The 20478-nt window shown below is 43.6% G+C and overlaps 1 long non-coding RNA gene across 1 annotated transcript; it reads left to right on the top strand.

Moving 5' to 3' along the window:
• The first annotated feature begins 9011 nt into the window (after positions 1–9011).
• LOC147119705 (uncharacterized) lies at positions 9012–19198 on the top strand. Its single transcript, XR_015077835.1, has 3 exons — positions 9012–9132; positions 15048–15186; positions 18107–19198. It is a non-coding gene; the product is annotated as an uncharacterized LOC147119705 (long non-coding RNA).
• Positions 19199–20478: the final 1280 nt, after the last annotated feature.

Genomic DNA, 20478 nt, shown 5'->3' with positions numbered 1-20478 from the left:
GAGTGCTGGAGTGGACAGTTTGAATGACGAGAGCTGGAGAGACAGTTTGAAGGAGCGAGAGCTGGAGAGACAGTTTGAAGGAGCGTGAGCTGGAGAGAGGACAGTTTGAAGGAGCGAGAGCTGGAGAGACAGTTTTAAGGACGAGCTGGAGAGACAGTTTGAAGGACGAGTACTGGAGCAGACAGTTTGAGTGCCGAGAGCTGGAGAGACAGTTTGAAGGGGCGAGAGCTGGAGAGACAATTATGAAGGAGCGAGAGCTGGAGAGAGGACAGTTTGAAGGAGCGAGAGCTGGAGAGAGGACAGTTTAAAGAGGCGAGAGCTGGAGAGAGGACAGTTTAAAGAGGCGAGAGCTGGAGAGACAGTTTGAAGGTGCGAGGGCTGGAGAGACAGTTTGAAGGACGAGAGCTGGAGAGACAGTTTGAAGAACGAGAGCTGGAGTGTGGACAGTTTGAAGGACGAGAGCTGGAGAGACAGTTTGAAAGATGAGAGCTGGAGAGATTGTTTGAAGGATGAGAGCTGGAGAGACAGTTTGAAGGAGCGAGAGCTGGAGTGGACAGTTTGAAGGAGCGAGAGCTGGAGCGGACAGTTTGAAGGGGCGAGAGCTGGAGAGACAGTTTGAAGGACGAGAGCTGGAGAGACATTTTGAAGGACGAGAGCAGCAGAGACAGTTTGAAGGAGCGAGAGCTGGAGAGAGGACAGTTTGAAGGACGAGAGCTGGAGAGACAGTTTGAAGGAGTGAGAGCTGGAGCGGTCAGTTTGAAGGACGAGATCTGGAGTGGAACCCGGTACCAGGACGCCATGTTGGACAGCCAGGGGTAATATGCAGGCCAGGTGTGTGCAGGAAACCGAGGGGAAACATCGAGTAAAATTGAGAGGAACCATCGGGAAAGACAGAGGAAACATCGAGAGAGAGAGAGAGAGAGGGGAAATGTCGAAAGAGAGCAAGATGGAAACATTGAGAAAGACTGAGTGGGCACTTTATTTATGTAATTTTATTAATTTATTAATTAGTTAATTCAAATTATTTAATTATAAGTTGTGAGTTCCTCACAATGCTCTCCCAGTGCGGCCAACCTGTAGCCAGAGATTATTCTAGAAGCCTGGTTAGAAATATCAATGTAATTACTGTAGAAATTACTTTTTTTACATCATTGCTTGTTCATTTTATGTGCTGTATTTTTTATGTCTTTTGTTTATTTTATGTCTGCTTTATTTATGTTTAAATTATGTATGCGTGTATATGACGGTATGTTTTTTTTTGTGATGGCTCCTATGAAGATGGCTGCCATCCTTGCGAGCTCCGTGCATACCAGGCAGCTAAGTGTTCTTGCTGCTTGGTGCTCTCGGCTCATCACGAAAAAAGCATTTCACTGACTAGATTACACTTCTTGAATTTAGTTATGTGACCAATAAAATTGAAATTGAAATTGAAATTGACAATGTCTGATGTAATATAAACAGTGACAGGGTCTTGTGTAATATTAACGGAGATAGGGTCTAGTGTAAAATAAACAGAGACAGGGTCTAATGTAATACAAAATTAGACAGGGCCAAGTATAATCTAAACAGAGACAGGGACTAGGGTAATATAAACAGAGACAGTGTCTAGTGTAATGTAAACAGAGACAGGGTCTTGTGTAATATAAACAGAAACATGGCCTAGTTTAATATAAACAGAGACAGGGTGTAGTGTAAAATGAACAGAGACAGGTTCTAATATAATATAAACAGAGACAGGGAGCACTGAAATGATAAGTGAGACAAAGACGAGTGTAATATAAATGGAGAGTGGGTCTAGTGTAATATAAAAAGAGACAGGGATAAGTGAAATATGAACTGAGACAGGGTCTAGTGTAATATAAAAACAGGCAGGGTATAGTTTATTATAACAAGAGACAGGTTCTAGTGTAATATTAAGGTAGACATGACCTGGTGTAATATAAACAGAGACAGGGCCTTGAGTAAAATAAACTGAGACAGTGTCTATTGTAATATAAACAGAGACAGGGCCAAGTTTAATATAAATAGAGACAGGTTGTAGTGTAATGTAAACAGAGACAGGGTCTAATGTAACATATGCAGAGACAGCATGCATTGCAATGATAATTAAGACAAGGCCGACTGCAATATAAATAGAGACAGTGTCTAGTGTAATATAAACAGAGACAGGGTCTAGCGTAATATAAACTGAGACAGGGTCTAGTGTAAAATAAACAGAGACAGTGTCTACTGTAAAATTAACAGAGACAGGTCTACTGCAATGTAAACAGAGACAGGGTCTAGGTTAACATAAATAGAGAGAGGATCTAGTGTAATATGAACAGAGACAGGGTCTAGTGTAAAATAATCTGAGACAGGTTCTAGTTTAATATAAAAAGAGACAGGGCCTAGAGTAAGATAAACAGAGACAGGGTCTAGATTAATATAAAGTGAGAGAGGGTCTAGTGTAATATAAACAGAGACAGGGTCTAATGAAATATAGACAGAGACAGGATCTAGGTTAATATAAACAGAGAGAGGGCCTAGCGTAATATAAACAGTGGCATGGTGTAGTGTAATATAAACAGAGACAGGTTGTAGTGTAATATAAACAGAGAGAGGGCCTAGTGTAATTTAAACAGAGACATGGCCAATGTAATATAAACAGAGACAGGGTGTAGTCTAATAGAAACAGAGACAGGGTCTGATGCAATATAAAAAGAGACAGGGTCTAGTGTAATATAAACAGAGACAGGGTCTGGAAAAATACAAAATGAGACAGGGTCAAGTATAATCTAAACAGAGACAGGGACTAGGGTAATATAAACAGAGACAGTGTTTAGTGTTATAAAAACAGAGACAGGGTCTTGTGTAATATAAACAGAGACAGGTTCTAGAGTAACATAAACAGAGACAGTGTCTAGTGCAATATAAACCAAGAAAGGGTCTAGTGTAATATAAACTGAGGAAGGATCTAGTGTAGTATAAATAGAGACAGCGTCTAGCGTAATAAAAACAGAGAAAGGTTTTAATGTAATATAAACAGAGACAAGGTGCACTGCAATGATAAGTGAGACAAGGCCGAGTGTAATATAAATGGAGCGAGGGTCTAGTGTAATATGAAAAGAGATAGGGATAAGTGTAATATAAACTGAGACAGGGTCTAGTGTAATATAAAAAGAGACAGGGTCTTGAGTAAAATAAACTGAGACAGGGCCCAGTGTAATATAAACAGACACAGGGCCAATTTTAATATAAATAGTGACTGGTTGTAGTGTAATATAAACAGAGACAGGGTATAATGTAATATATGCAGAGACAGCGTGCATTGCAATGATAACTGAGACAAGGCCAACTGTAATATAAATAGAGACAGGGTCTAGTGTAATATAAACAGAGACAGGGTCTAGTGTAAAATAAACAGAGACAGTGTCTAATGTAAAATTAAAAGAGACAGGTCTAGTGTAAAATAAAAAGAGACAGGTCTAGTGTAAAATAAACAGAGACAGGGTCTAATGAAATAAAAAATTAGACAGAGTCAAGTATAATCTAAACAGAGACATGGACTAGGGTAATATAAACAGAGACAGTGTCTAGTGTAATATAAACAGAGACAGGGTCTTGTGTAATGTAAACAGAAACATGGCCTAGTTTAATATAAACAGAGACAGGGTGTAGTGTAAAATGAACAGAGACAGGTTCTAATATAATATAAACATAGACAGAATGCACTGAAATGATAAGTGAGACAAGGACGAGTGTAACATAAATGGAGAGAGAGTCTAGTGTAATATGAAAAGAGATAGGGATAAGTGTAATATAAACTGAGACAGGGTCTAGTGTAATATAAAAAGAGACAGGGTCTTGAGTAATATAAACTGAGACAGGGTCTAGTGTAATATAAAAAGAGACAGGGTCTTGAGTAAAATAAACTGAGACAGGGCCGAGTGTAATATAAACAGAAACGGGGCCAATTTTAATATAAATAGAGACAGGTTGTAGTGTAATATAAACAGATACAGGGTCTAATGTGATATATGCAGAGACAGCGTGCATTGCAATGATAACTGAGACAAGGCCGACTGTAATATAAATAGAGACATAGTCTATTGTAATATAAAAGAGACAGGGTCTAGTGTAATATAAACAGAGACAGGGTCTAGTGTAAAATAAACAGAGACAGTGTCTACTGTAAAATTAACAGAGACAGTCCTTGTGTAATATAAATAGAGACAGGTTCTAATGTTATGTAAACAGAGACCCTGCCTACTGTAATATACACAGAGACAGGGTCTACTGCAATGTAAACAGAAACAGGGTCTAGGATAACATAAATAGAACGAGGGTCTAGTGTAATATAAACAGAGACAGGGCCTAGTGTAAAATAATCTGAGACAGGGTCCAGTGTAATATAAAAAGAGACAGGGCCTATAGTAATATAAATAGAGACAGGGTCGAGTTTAATATAAAGTGAGACAGGGTCTAGGGTAATATAAACAGAGAGAGGGCCTAATGTAATATAAAGAGAGACAAGGTCTAGTTTAATGTAAACCGAGACACAGCCTAGTGTAATATAAACAGAGACAGGGGCTCTGCAATTATAACTGAGACAACGCCTAATTTATTATAAACGGAGACAGTGCATAGTGTAATATAAACAGAGATAGGTTCTACTGTAACATAAACAGTGACAGGGTCTAGTTTAATATTCACTGAGACATGGTCTAGTGTAATATAAATAGAGACAGCGTGCATTGCAATGATAACTGAGGCAAGGCCGAGTGTAATATAAACAGAGACAGGGTCTAGTGTAATATAAGCAGAGACAGTGTCTAGAGTAATATAAACGGAGACATTGTGTACTGTAACATAAACAGAGACAGGGTCTAATGTAATATATACAGAGAGGGGCTGAAGTGCAATGATAACTGAGTCAAGGCCGAGTGTAATATAAACGTAGGCAGGGTCTAGTGTAATATAAACTGAAAAAGGGTCTAGTGTAACATAAAAAGAGACAGGGTCTAATGTAACATAATCAGAGACAGTGTCTAGTGTAACTTAAAGAGAGACAGGGTCTAGTATAATATAAATAGAGACAGAGCCTTATGTAATATAATCAGACAGAGGGTCTAGTGTAATATAAACAGAGACAGGGTCCATTGTAACATAAACTGTCACAGGGTCTATTTTAATATAAACAGATACAAGGTCTAGTGTAATATAAACAGAGACAGGTGCTACTATAATATAAACGGAGACATGGTGTAGTGTAATATAAACAGAGACAGGGTCAAAAGTAATATATACAGAGAATTGCAGGGAACATAAAAACTGACTGTAAAAGCTTTTATAGATATGTGAAGAGAAAATGATTGGTGAACTCAAGCGTAGGTCCCTTACAGTCAGAATCAGGGGATTTTATAATGGGGAACAAAGAAATGACAGACGAAATGAATACATATTTCGGTTCTGTCTTCAAAAAGGAGGACACAAATAACCACTCAGAGATGTCGGGGAACATAGGGATTAATCGGAGGGAGGAACTGAAAGAAATCAGTATTTGCAGGGAAATGGTGTTGGGGAAGTTGACGCGATTGAAGGTCGATAATTCCCCAGGGCCTGATCATCTACATCCTAGGTACTTAAGGAAGTGGCCCTGGAGATAGTAAATGCATTACTGGTCATCTTCCAGAACTCGATAGACTCTGGAACAGTACCCATGGATTGGAGGGTAGCTAAAGTTACCCCACTATTCAAAAAGGATGATAGAGAAAAAGTGGGGAATTATAGACCGGTAAGCCTGACATCGGTAGTGGGGAAAATGCTAGAGTGCATTATGAAAGAGGTAATAGCAGAGCACTTGGAAAGCAGTGACAGGACCGGTCAAAGTCAACATGGATTTGCAAAAGGTAAATCGTGCTTGACTAATCTACTGGAATTTTTTGAGGATGTAACTGCTAAAATAGATAAGGGAGAACCAGTGAATGTGGTGTATTTGGACTTTCAGAAGGCATTCGATAAGGTCCTGCATAAGAGATTAGCGTGCAAACTAAGGCAGATGGGATCGAGGGCAAAGTATTGATTTGGATAGAGAACTGGTTGGCAGATAGAAAGCAAAGAGTTGGAATAAACGGGTCATTTTCCGAGTGGCAGGCAGTGACGAGTCGGGTACCGTAAGGATCGGTCCTAGGACCTCAGCTGTTCACAATATATATTAATGATCTGGACGATGCAATTGTATGTCATATCTCCAAACTTGCAGATGACACAAAGTTGGGTGGGAGGGTATGCTGTGAGGAAGGTGTCTTGAACCGCCAGTAAGATTTGGACAGGTTGGTTGATAGGGCAGAAACTTGGCAAATGCACTATAATGTGGATAAATGTGAGGTTATCCACTTTGGTGGCAAAAACAGGAAGACAGATTAGTATTTGAATGGCAATAGAATGTGAGAAGGGAAAGTGCAAAAAGACCTGGGTGTTCTTGTGTAACAGTCGCTGAAGGTAAGCATGCAGGTGCAGCAGGCGGTTGAGAAGGCAAATGGTATGTTGGCCTTCGTAGGAAGAGGGTTCGAGTACAGGAACGAAGATGTCTTGTTGCAGTTGTTCAGGGCCTTGGTGCAACCGCACCTTGAGTATTGTGTGCAGTTTTGGTCGATTATCTGACGAAGAAAGTGCTTGCCATGGAAGGAGTGCAGCGAAGATTCACCAGGCTGATACCTGGGATGGCAGGAATGACGTATGAGGAGAGATTGTGTCGATTGGGCTTATACTCACTGGACTTTAGAAGATGGAGAGGGGATCTCATCGAAACCTATAAAATTCTGTCAGGCCTGGACAGACTAGGTGCAGGAAGGATGTTTCCGATGGACAGGGAGTCCGGAACCAGGGGTCACAGTCTAAGGATTAGGGGTGAGCCATTTAGGACTGAGATGAGGAGGAATTTCTTCACCCAGAGAGTGGTGTACATGTGGAATTCTCTGCCACAGAGGGCGGTGGAGGCCAGTTCATTAAATATATTCAAGAAGGATTTGGATATATTTCTTAAGGCTAAGGGGATCAAGGGATGTGGGGAGAAGGCAGGGACTGGCTATAGAATTTGGATGATCAACCATGATCTCACTGAATGGTGGAGCATGCTCGACGGGCCGAATGGCCTACACCTGCTCCTGTCTTCTATGTTTTTATGAGAAAGGGTCTAATGTAACATAAACAGAGGCAGGTTCTAGTGTAATATAAACAGAGACAGGGTCCAGTGTAATATAAACAGAGGCAAGGTCCAGTGTAATATAAGCAGAAACAGGGTCTCGTGTAATAGAAACAGAGACAGTGTGTAGTGTAATATAAACAGAGACAGGGTCTAGTGTAAAATAAACAGAGACAGGATCTAGTGTAATATAAACAGAGACATGGTCTAGGATATTATAAATAGAGAGAGGGACTAGTGTAATATAAACAGAGACAGGGTCTTGTGTAAAATAATCTGAGACAGGGTCTAGTGTAATATAAACAGAGACAGGGTCTAGTGTAATATGCAAAGAGACAGGGTCTAGTGTAATATAAACAGAGACAGGGTCTAATGTAACATAAACAGAGACAGAGTCTAGTGTAATATAAATAGAGAGAGGGTCTAGTGTAATATAAACAGAGACAGGGTCAAGGGTAAAATAATAGAGAGAGGGTCTAGTGTAATATAAACAGAGACCCTGTCTAATGTAATATATACAGAGAGAGGGTCCAGTGTAATATAAAAAGAGACAGGACCTAGAGTAATATAAACAGAGACAGGGTCTAGTTTAATATAAACGGAGACAGGGTCTAGTTTAATATAAAATGAGACAGGGTATAGTGTAATATAAACAGAGATGGGGTCTAATGTAATTTAAACAGAGACAGCGTGCCTTGCAATGATATCTGAGACAAGGCCGAGTGTATTATAAATGGAAAGCGGTCTAGTGTAATATCAAAAGTGCAGGGTCCAGTGTAACATAAAGAGAGACAGCGTCTTGTGTAATATAAAAAGAGACAGTGTGTAGTGTAATAAAAACAGAGACAGGGTATAATATAATATAAACAGAGACAGGCTGCAGTGCAATGATAACTGAGTCAAGGCCGAGTGTAATATAAACGTAGACAGGGGCTAATGTAACATATACAGAGACAGGGTCAAATGTAATATAATCAGCGACTGGGTCTAGTGTAATTTAAAGAGAGACAGTGTCTAGTGTAATATAAATAGAGACAGGGCCTTGTGTAATATAATCAGAGATAGGGTCTAGTGCAACATAAACAGAGATTGGGTCTAGTGTAATATAATCTAAGACAGGGTCTGGCGAATATAAAAATAGACAGGGCCTAGAGTAATATAAACAGAGACAGGGCCTAGTGTAATATAAAGAGAGACAGAGTCTAATGTCATATAAACAGAGACAGCGTGCATTGTAATGATGGCCCAGAAATTCGGCTCTCCACGCGTGAGTACGCATGGGGTACTCACCCGTAGTCTGAATGAAATGCGGCTTTCCTGCATGCACTGCGCATGCGCGGAAAACAGGCACTTCCGATCCTCTGAACGAAGGGGTTCAGAGGTCGAACGCGTGTGCAGATGAGGCTGCGCATGCGCTTTGAACTTAGGTTTTTTTTGCAGGTTTTCACGCGAGGTTAAGGCTGTACGATTTACACATTTAAAAAGCAGGCGTAAGGCCTGCTTTTTACAAGGTAAGTGGTCAATTAATTAAAATTAAAACATTTTTTCCACAGTTTTATTATTTTTCAATACTTTAAAGCAAGGTAAGTTTATTTTTAGCCCCGTTGTTTTATAAAATTGTTCTTTTCAAAAATTTAAGTTATTGTTTAAAATAGTTATTTAATGTAATTTGTAGTTTATTGAAAAAGTTTGATGTTTTTTAAAAATTTATTTGAATGTTTAATGTTATTTTGAGGCCCGGAGTATTCATAACTTTAGACAGGTCATCCTGTCAATCTTATGAATGGGCTTTTCCCTCCTCTGATTGACTGCCCATGGCTCACGTGATCCCAGGGGATGCATCGCACTAACTACGCCCCTGGAACACGCAAGCACAGCGTGCCGGCAGCTGGGCCAGGCCCCAGATCGGAATTCCACGGGGCCGTATAGCTCAACTACCATCACGCAAGGTAAGTGCAGGTCGGGGGCTTGCACCCACGGGAAGCTCCCGACCTGAATTTCTGGGCCCATATCTGAGGCAAGGCCGAGTGTAATATAAATGGAGAGCAGTCTAGTGTGGTATAAACAGAGACAGTTTGAAGTGTAATATAAACAGAGACAGGGTCTAGTGTAATATAAACAGAGACAGGGTCTAGGGTAATATAAATAGAGAGAGGGACTAGTGTAATATTAAAAGTGACAGGGTGTAGTGTAATATACAAAGAGACAGGGTCTAATGTAATATAAACAGAGACAGGGCCTAGTGTAAAATAACCTGAGACAAGGCCTAGATTAATATAAAAAGAGACAGGGTCTAGTGTAATATACAAAGAGACTGGGTCTAGTGTAATATAAACAGAGACACTGTCTACTGTAATATATACAGAGAGAGGGCCTCGTGTAATATAAACAGAGACAGGGTCAAGGGTAATATAAATAGAGAGAGGGTCTAGTTTAATATAATCAGAGACAGGGTCTAGTGTAAAATAATCCGAGACAGGGTCTAGTGTAATATAAAATGAGACAGGACTTAGAGTAATATAAGCAGAGACAAGGTCTAGATTAATATAAATTGAGACAGGGTATAGTGTAATATAAACAGAGACTGCATACATTGCAATGATATTTGAGACAAGGCCGAGAGTAATATAAACAGAGAGCGGTCTAGTGTAATGTAAACAGAGACAGGGTCTAGTGTAATATAAACAGAGACAGCGCCTTGTGTATTATAAACAGAGACAGTGTGTAGTGTAATATAAACAGAGACGGTATAATATAATATAAACAGAGACACGCTGCAGTGCAATGATAACTGAGTCAAGGCCGAGTGTAAGATAAACAGAGACAGGGTGTAGTGTAATATAAATAGAGGCAGGGCCTTGTGTAACATAATCAGAGATAGGGTCTAGTGTAATATAAACAGAGACAGGGTCTAGGGTAATATAAATATAGCGAGGGTCTAGCGTAATATACACAGAGACAGGGTCTAGTGTAAAATAATCTGAGACAGGGTCTAGTGTAATATAAAAAGAGACAGGGCCTAGAGTAATATAAACAGAGACTGGGTCTAGTTTAATATAAAATGAGACAGGGTCTAGTGTAATATAAACAGAGACAGCGTCTAATCTATATATATAAAAAACAGTATGTCTCTCTGTCTGTCTGTCTGTCTCTCTGTCTGTCCAGCTATAGAATCAAAGGTTATAGAGCGTACCTACAAATATGTTATATCAAAAGAAAGCTCATCATTAGGGGACTCTTCTAGGCGTATTTACGTTTTAGTCACACAAAAATTGTTTGGACAGTGTACAAAAAACCTTCAAAATTACTCAAAAATCCACTCATTAGTGCTTGACCAATCCTACATCTCATTAGCGTTGAGTGACGTGTTGCTTGACGAGCCCTGCAGTTCACTCACCTGATGCTTGACCAATCGGTGCGTCACAGGCGGGAGCTAATGCTCCAGTCTTCCTAAACTTCGCCGCCATTTTTTTCATCCCCACAGGGACACGACCCGCCAAACAAACCCACACATTCCGACTCCGGCAGTGGCAGGTCAGTTTCCACGCAGCGGGCGGGTCATCGGCAGCGGCTGACAGTGAACCGCGCCACCCTCGGGGGAGCTCCATCCCCGCAGGAACCCCCACATTGCGGCTCCCGAGCCTGCTCCCGCCCCGCCGCTCCGGCAGGTAAGTTGGGCTCACTCAGGCCGTGCCTCACAACCGCTCGGCCCGACGCACACAGCGGTCGGGGGAGTGGCAGCGACTGCCTGTCAGCCGTGCGATCTGCGAGGGAGCTCAGCTCGGGTCCGTCTCGGCCCGACAGCCCGGCTGTGCCTCAAGCGCTACTCCCCACACGGCCGCTATCAGAACGGCACTGGGCCTCAGTCGCTAGGCAGGGAGAGGGGAGGGAGGTGGCGGTGGGAGGGGGAGGGAGGGGGGAGGTGGGAGGGGGAGGTCAGGGGGCGAGGTGAAGGGGAGGGAGGGAGGCAGGGAGAGGACAGCACAGGGAGAGGGGAAGAATGATAGAGAGGGGGGACACACAGCGGCACGCAGACCGCGCGGCCCAAATTTGCCCTGGCAACGCCGGGCTTCCTTGCTAGTGTAATATAAATAGAGAAAGCGTTCATTGCAATGATAACTGGGACAAGGCCGAATGTACCATAAACAGAGACAGGTTCTACTGTAATATAAACAGAGACATGGTATAGTGTAAATAAACTGAGACAGGGTCTAGTGTAATATAAACAGAGACAGGGTTGAGTATAATATAATAAAGTGCAGGGTCTAATGTAATATATATAGGGAGACCGGGCATTGCAAAAATAACCGAGACAGGTTCTATCTACATATATAAAGGAGTCGATCTGTCTGTCTGTCCTTCTGTCTGTCCTCGGGTGTGCATCTGTCCGGCTATGCACTCGAAAGTTATACGGCGTACCTACGCGTGCGTTACGGCGGAAGAAAGCTCACCGTTCCAAAACGATGGTAAGCGTATTTACGTTTCGGCCGGACAAAAATTGCACCCGCGGTATCCGAAAAACCTGCAACATTCCGCTCATTAGCATCTCATTATCCGCTCATTAGCGACAGAGTGACCTCGAGGTCGACCAATCGTACGCCGGGTTGCTGGCACGTGCGGCCGGGCCCTCCTATGTTTGAGTGACGGGACGATTGACCAATCCTACGCTTTGGTGACCTGACGGTCGACCAATCGGTGCGTGTGTGGGCGGGCCTTATCGTTCTGAACCGAGGTGCGTAGCCGCCATCTTGCTTCCATTCTCTTTCCTGCTTTCTGTGTCTTTCTTTTCAAATATACATTTCCAACAAAATAAAATTGCTTTTATTAAATTGTCTTAAAAAAAACTTCATTCATTTGTAAATATTTTCTCTAACCTGAAGATTCTTTTTTTCTACCTTTCCCCGTTTTTTTTAGGCCTCAAAGCCTGGGCCTTTCTTGCCAAGCCAGGACCGAGCTAGGTAATTGTCCCACGGCTTCTGCTAAGCTCCTCACCACCCCCCCTCCGTGTCACGTTACCCAGGGCAACAGCGTCAGCCACGAGGGTCAGGGTGCGCACGCAGCAGGAGCAGCTGAGACGTGGCGTCTTTCTCTGTTCCCCGCTCGGCTCGGGCGGGGGGAGCGGGGCTTGGTGAGCGGGAAGGGTTACCCCGGCAACCGGGCCCGCCGGCCGTCTCTCACAGCCACAATCGGCGGACTTCAAGCCGGCTCAGCCGGGGGGGCGGGGCTCGGAGAGCAGGGCTCTCGGGAGTGTGGGGCGGGGTGGCCAGAGCTCGGAGAGCGGGGCTCTCGGGAGTGCGGGGCGAGGCTCTCGGGAGTGCGGGGTGGGGCGGACGGGGCTCGGAGAGCGGGGCTCGAGGGAGTGTGGGGCGGGCAGGGCTCAGAGAGCAGGGCTCTCGGGAGTGCAGGGCGTGGCAGCTGGGGCTCGGAGAGCAGGGCTCTCGGGAGTGCGGGGCGGACGGGGCACAGAGAGCGGGGCTCTCGGGAGTGCGGGGCGGGGCGGCGCGGCCGGTGCTCGGGAGGACGGGGGCTCGGAAGGGGGGGAAGGTTTACCCCGGCAACCGGGCATGGCCGTCTCTCAGCCTCAAGCCAGCTCACGCCTATTCTCAGGGCTTGGCTCCATTTGCGGCCGCAGGTCACTCGCCCTCTCTCTCTCCTTCCCTCTGTTTCTCTCCCCCCCCTCCCCCCTTCTCTCTCCCCTCCCCCCCTCCCCCCTTCTCTCCCCCCTCCCCCCCTCCCCCCTTCTCTCCCCCTCCCCCACTTCTCTCCCCCCTTCTCTCCCCCCCTCCCCCCTTCTCTCCCTCTTCTCTCCCCGCTCCCCCGTTCTGTCACCTTCTCAACCCACTTCTCTCCCCCGCTCCCCCTTCTCTCCCCCACTCCCTCCCCCCTCCTCGACCCCCTTTTCTCCCCCCCTCATCCCGTCCCCCCTCCTCCCCCCCTGCCCTGCCCTCCCTCCCCCTGCGCTGCCCTCCCCCCCTCCCTGCCCTCCCCCTCCCTCCCCTCCCTCCCCCTCCCTCCCCTCCCCGCCCTCTCTTCCCCCTCCCTCCCCTCCCCACCCTCTCTTCCCCCGTCGCCCTCTCTCTTCCCCCCAGTCGCTCTCTCTCTTCCCCCCAGTCGCTCTCTCTCTTCCCCCCCAGTCGCTCTCTCTCTTCCCCCCAGTCGCTCGCTCTCTTCCCCCCAGTCACTCTCTCTCTTCCCCCCAGTCGCTCTTTCTCTTCCCCCCAGTCGCTCTCTCTCTTCCCCCCAGTCGGTCTCTCTCTTCCCCCCAGTCGCTCTCTCTCTCTCCTCCCTCCAGCTGCTCTCTCTCTCTCTTCCAACAACAACATGCCCTCGAAAAAGCCTCAGCACCGCCGGGCACTTCAGCTAGTTGTAATATAAACAGAGACAGTTTCTAGTGTAATATAAATAGAGACAGGGTCTAATGTAATATAAACAGAGACAGGGCCAAGTGTAATATAAACAGAGACAGGGTCTGGGGTAATATAAACAGAGACAGGGTCTGGGGTAATATAAACAGAGACTGGGTCCAGTATAATGTAAACAGAGACAGGGTCTAGTGTAATATAAACAGAGGCAGGGTCTAGTATAATATAAACAGAGACAGGGTCTAGTAAAATATAAAAAGAGACAGGGTCCTGTGTAATCTAAACAGAGACAGGGTTGAGTATCTTATATATATAAAGGAGTCGATCTGTCTGTCCCTCTGTCTGTCCTCGGGTGTGCATCTGTCCGGCTATGCGCTCGAAAGTTATACGTCATAACTACACGCGCGTTACCTCCGAAGAAAGCTTACGCTTCCGGGACGCTCGTAAGCGTATTTACTTTTCGGTCGGACGAAAATTGTTCGTGCCTTATGCAAAAAACCTTCAAAATTAAACTCATTATCTGCTAGCATTGATTGACTGACGTCAAGGTTCGACCAATCCTGTGCCGTCATGATTGACCAATCCTACAGTACGGTCCCCTGATGGTTGGCCAATCGGTGTGTGTGTGTGTGGGCGGGACTAATCGTTTTCATCTCGGGGATCTGGCAGCCATTGTTTCACTGCCATTACTTCAGCTTCCAGCTCAAACTACTTTGATCATCCAGCTTTGAAAAAGTTAGTATCTCTTTTAAAAATAACATAAGATTTACCAAAAACGTTTTATAAGTACTTTCACTTTCATCTTTCAAGGTATTAAAAGGTAGAGATGTTGCCCGGCAGCAGATTCACAAAGGGACACAGACAGGGCCCCAAAGCCTGGGACTCCATTTAAACCGCCCGGCAGCAGGTTCACAGAGGGACAGAGACAGGGCCCAAAGCCTGGCACTCGATTTAAACCGCCCGGCCCAAAACAGCCCTGGCAAAGCCGGGCTCCCCCAGCTAGTAATGTAATAAAGTGCAGGGTCTAATGTAATATAAAAAGGGAGACCGGGCATTGCAAAGATAACTGAGACAGGTTCTATTGTAATATAAACAGAGACAGTGTCTAATGTAATATAAATAGAGACAGGGTCTAGTGTAATATAAATAGATACAGGGTGTAATGTAATATAAACAGAGACAGGGCCTAGTGTAATATAAACAGAGACAGGGTCTATTGTAATATAAACAGAGACAGGGTCCAGTATAATATAAAAAGAGACAGGTTCCAATGTAATATAAACAGAGACAGGGTCTAGTGTAATATAAACAGAGGCAGGGTCTAGTATAATATAAACAGAGACAGGGTCTAGTGTAATATAAACAGAGACAGGGTCTAGTATAATATAAACAGAGACAGGGTCTAGTGTAATATAAACAGAGATAGAGTCGAGTGTATTTCAAGAGATACACAATCTGCACTCTGTAATTAATCAGCTCACACTTCATATCCCTGCTCGCAGACTGCACTGATAAGTTCATCATTTCCCGCCAAAAGTGGAATCATGTATTGGGATTTCCCACTAACGCTTCGGGTGCTGTGGGCAGTCTGGGACGTACAAGATATTTACTACCGCATCATCGCTGCCTCTGGTGTTCCCAGTAAGTTCAAATATTAACATTGTCAAGCAAGTTTAACTGTATTACAGTTGTTCTGTGTTTCCCATTATCTTGCACAGTCTCGGATGATTGATGTTCCTGGGAAGTCCAACTATTAACTCTGTGCACCATTTTTAACTGTGTTACTGTTCCTCTGTGACTCCCATTTCCTGCCACAGTCTCAGGTCGCTGATGTTCATAGAATCATAGAAAAATAGTTGGATATATTTCTTAAAGCTAAAGAGATCAAGGGATATGGGATGAAAGCAAGGACGGGGTACTGAGTTTGGATGATCAGCCATGATCGCATTGAATGGCCGAGCAGACTCTTGGGGCCGACTGGCCTACTCCTGCTCCTATCTTCTATGTTTCTATGTTTCTTACAGTACAGCAGGAGGGCATTCAGCCCCTCGCACCTGTACCTGGCTCTGTGAAGGAGCAGTCATGCTCAGTCCCACTCTCCCGCTTTCTTTCCATAATCCTGTATGTTCCTCATCCTCAAGTTCCTGTCGAATTCTCTTTTAAAAATATTGTTGGAATAGCTTTCTCCTTCTATTCAGGTGGAGCATTCCCGATCCCGACATCTTCCTGGGAAGTAACTGTTGGTTCAGTATTGTTGTTTATGATGAAGGGACATGAAAGCTTAGTGCGCCTGAAAGATCTGCCACTGTTACATATTTTATTCCAGGTTCCCACCCACTGATCTGAAATCAGTTAATGCCTCTGTTTAAACAGTGAACCAAGAGAGGTTACATGGTAGCATTAAGGGTTTTCCACTTCATCGTCAACAGTAATGTCGACTCTGCTCTGCAGGTAGTAATTCTCTAGACCGTGTCTGTTTGATTGTTACTGTGGTTGTGATTTAGATAATTTCTCCGCTGTTGGTTGTGCTCCATGTATCTCTCTTGGTGTGCGGTATTGGAAGGTGTCTGTCTTGATGTCTTTGTTACACAGTCACCCAGTCGCTGGTCTGAGTTTAATGGGCAATGCGGCCTCACTCCTGCCATATGTTTAACAATGTTTGAGAGTTTACTGTACTTTGATTCTTTAACAGCAGCAATGTCACTCTTTGTGCCAAGCTGATGTCGGAACTGTGCATTTCCGTTAGATCAGAAATGTGTTTTCAGGAAGATTTTATATCCGTATTCTGCATACATTTCAATAGGTAGAGCAGTCGCGATCTGACAGAGAGTCCAGAAATACACAGAAACGTTTGAGAAAACCCGCCAGCTCTACTTCACTGTCTGACTTCCCACCATCGCCCACTCCGCACTCCGCCCATTGGTTCATGATGTTTAAGACAGGATTGCAAGTGTAATATTTGTTCCAGCAATATAGCCAATTAATCGTATTTCCACAAACTTAATATTAATCATTACTCTGACACATCAGTGTTAAGCCATGCGAGCCTTGCACAGTTCTGGGAGTCTCTCAGTGAGGCGCAACCTGACTTTGGATAATCGCCTATGTCCTCTCTAACATCAGTTGGAAACATGGACAATTGACATTAATAATCGATTAACTGTTTGGTTGAAATTCACTCTAAGAAAATATATTGGTAAAGTTTTGGGAAATCTGCTGTAGAATTAATTGCAATATATATATAATAATGGAACTGAAAATACTCATTTTAAATTACAATAACGCATTAGATTTAAATAGCGTTTTACCTTATCTGTGCAAAAAGTAACACGTGTTTCACTTTTACACATATGAGGTAGAGAGAACTTGGAGCAAAATCAGCCGCAATTTTTCACACAGCAGCTGCTAATTAGTTTGGTTGATGTTGTCTGGTGCGGGAATGTTGGCATTTACACCGAGAGCTCCATGTTCTTCTTGAAATAGTCCCATCTTTAACACCCCATGAATGAGAAGAGCGGGTCGAGGCACTCTCTGATCACACTCTCCCCGGTGGAAGGAGGGCGCTTCTGATCAGTATTTAACTGAAGTGTTAACCTGCTCAAGGCCAATAGTGGGGCTTGAACCCATGAGCTTCTCACTCAACACGAGCCGAACTGACTCTGAATGAATCCAATGAATGAGTTTTTAATACAATTATTTGTAAACTGATTTATATTTAATATATTTTCTTTCTTCTCCCTCCACTTCCTCTGTTCCAAGCCAACGTCTAACATTGTCACCTGAGACCTACACATCCTCCGCTCTGCTTCATTCTGCTGCTGGTCACCCGCAGTCCCCCGCTGGAGGAGACCGCCTCATTCATCCTCCTTGTTCATCTCGACGTTCTTGTGTCCGTGGAACTCTCTGTTAGTTTAATGTGTTGCCATCTACGGCGTGTGTTTTTATTTTACCTCCCTCTTTTCTCTCCCCTTTTCTGAAATCCCTGAACATTTAGACCCAGGGCTACAAGGGTACAAACGTCTTCACCGAGACAACCTAGGCAGTGTGCATATTAGGTATTGGCACCCCGTGAAACCTGTTCTCATCTCACTGCCACACCTGTGCACCTTGCAGTAAGAGTCGGTGGCCAGTGATAGGATGGATATTCCCTGCCCCTCCTGATCCTACAGCACTGGGACACCTGTAGTAGCGAATGGTCAAATCCGTACAGGCTTCCGTCCGATCCTGGGAACTGTGGGTGATTTTTGCCTCCAGCTACAACAAGGTGTTGCTTTCTATAAGATCCACCAGTAATCTCCCATCACAGGAATATTTTTTTTTGACAGTGTGCTGCAGATCCTGTTATTTATTGTGCTTAGCTAATCCTGGTCAGTTATTTTTTTGACAACTTGTTGCTGCTTTTACTGTAAACACTGTCTCCAGGAGAAAGATAGTCTCCATCGAAAATCAGTCTCCATAAATGGATGTAGTAAAAAGCTTTTAATTTCAGACCGAACTCCCCCGGGTTGCTGCTTCTGTTGGAGCCTGATGTATAATTTCTGTTGTACAACCTTCCTTACAGTTAACTTGGTGACGATTGTGATCCTGCCTCGAGGAAGGTGCGGTCTCTCCAAATGTGTCACCCGTTACCTGGTGTCCATGGCAGCGGCGGATCTACTGGTCATTATCATTGACGTGATACTAAGACAGATTCCCATTGCTCACGCTGCACAATTCCTTTTTGTACGGATCATTAAGGTGTGTAATATCCACGCCATCCTGCTCTACGCAGTCACAGACTGTTCTGTTTGGTTCACAGTCAGTTTTACCTTTGATCAATTTGTGGCCATTTGTTGTCAGATGCTGAAAATAAAATATTGTACCGAGAAAACGGCGACTGTAGTTCTAGGAACAGTGAGTATGCTGTTCTGTGTAAACAACACTTTCTGGTACTTTATGTAGACAAGTGAATATTTACTTGTTAACATTCACTGGTTTTGTTATGTAACACACAGCTTTTTGCTTTCACGCGTATGGGGAGCATTAGAAAACCTTAATTACATTTTAACCCCATTTATTCCATTTGTTTTGATTCTGCTGTTCAATGCTTTAACCGTCAGGTACATTTTAGTGGCGAGCAGAGTCCGCAGGAGACTCCAGGCTCACAGCAATGGGGAGAGTCACAGTGACCCAGAGATGGAGAAGCGAAGGAAATCCATCATTTTACTTTTTGCTATATCGGGGAATTTTATCCTGTTATGGGTGATGTTTTTGGTGAATTCCATATGCTTGCGCATAATGGCAATGTATAATAATGCGACCATTAGCGCTTTGCATATCCTACAAGAAATTGGATTTATGCTTCAATTGTTGAGTTCATGCATAAACACTTGTATTTATGCCGTGAACCAGACTAAATTCAGAGAGGAGTTGAACGATGTGGTGAAATGTCCCATCACTCTAATTGCTAAATTAATTTAGAACAACGAGAAGAAATGAAATCTCTCCACCTGGCAACTGAAATAGTAAACAGAATTTATAAAGTATCCCTGAAACAATTACTCGATGTTATTTTAAAGGTATTTGCAATATTTTATGCTTTGTGCAGCAACTTGATATAAAATGTTAATAAAACAAGACAAACATAAAACCTTCCCATTGATAGATAAGACAATCTGCTTGTGCTTTTTTCGTTCTTATGTTGATGGCGCTCCAATTACACGAACTGTGCCCATAAAATGCCGCAGAGAAAGATCCTGAGATCTAGTTTACAGGAAGCACCCAGCTGACCATTTACCTTCTGCTGAGATCTGTGATCGTTGCCCTGTTTGAATGCCATTAGTTCAATAGGTGGAGCAATGTGGGCCACAAACAACAGGAGCAAACAATGCAATGGATTCATTTGTGATTCAATGTTGGCTTCATGTCACTGGATATGGATACTCTTACATCTTATCAATAAAACCTTACTCTGGGTTGCTAGGTTTTTTGCCAGAATTTTCTGGCTACTTTTAAGGGGCATAAATGCCAAGATCCAGATTTTAATTTATTAGAATTGATTACCAGGTTTAATATAAGCAAAATTTGGTCATTGAGTAAATAAGGAGACTAAAGCGAGACAAATCTTCAACTCCTGATGTTTTCAACCACAGGATATAAACAAAAGTATTTGAGGAAATTGTTGATATTTTAACCATCTTCTTCCAAAACTCTCTTGACTCAGGAAGTGCCCCATGGATTGGAACATTGCCCACATCACTCCATTAGCTAGGAGGGGTAGCAGAGACAAAATCGGAAATTATAGGCCTATTAATCTAAGGTCTGTTGTGGAGAAGTTACTAGAATCTGTTATTAGGGACAGTGTGATTGGGCACTTAGACAAATATGAACTGGTCAGAGAGCGCCGCCATGGATTTGTTCCGAGCAATGCATTTCGAACGAACCAAGTTGATATTTATTAAGATGGAACTAACATGATAGATAATGGAGAGTCTAAGGAGGTTATTTATATGGACTTCCAGAAGGCATTGGATCAGGTTCTACATAAGGGACTGTTAGGGAAAAGGAGAGTGCATGGAATTGGAGGCAACCTATTGACATGGGCAGGGAATTGTTTCAGAGGTAGGAGACAGAGAGTAGCGATAATGTACATGTTGACAGATTGGCAGGATGTGGCTAGTGGTGCCCCAAGAGATCAGTACAGGGGCTTTTCACTCAACTCATAAATGACTTAGATGAAAGAATAGAGAGCCGTATATCCAAGGTTGTTGAAGACACCAAGTTAGGTGGCACAGTAACTACTGTAGTTGGGAGCAGAAAGTTGCAAAGGGACATTGAGAGCTAAGGTGAATGAGCAAAACTGTGTCAGCTGGAGTTCAAGGTGTGGAATTGTGAGTCCTTTCACTTTGGTGCTCATAAAGATAGATCAGCGTATTGTATAAAATGAGAAGCTAG

The sequence above is a fragment of the Somniosus microcephalus genome, chromosome 4 (assembly GCF_052327205.1).
Source record: "Somniosus microcephalus isolate GS21.2 chromosome 4, FLI_Smic_1.0, whole genome shotgun sequence".
Classification (NCBI taxonomy): Eukaryota; Metazoa; Chordata; class Chondrichthyes; order Squaliformes; family Somniosidae; genus Somniosus; species Somniosus microcephalus.
The sequence above is the reverse complement of the archived record's forward strand: the minus strand, read 5'-3'. Positions and strand labels throughout refer to the sequence as shown.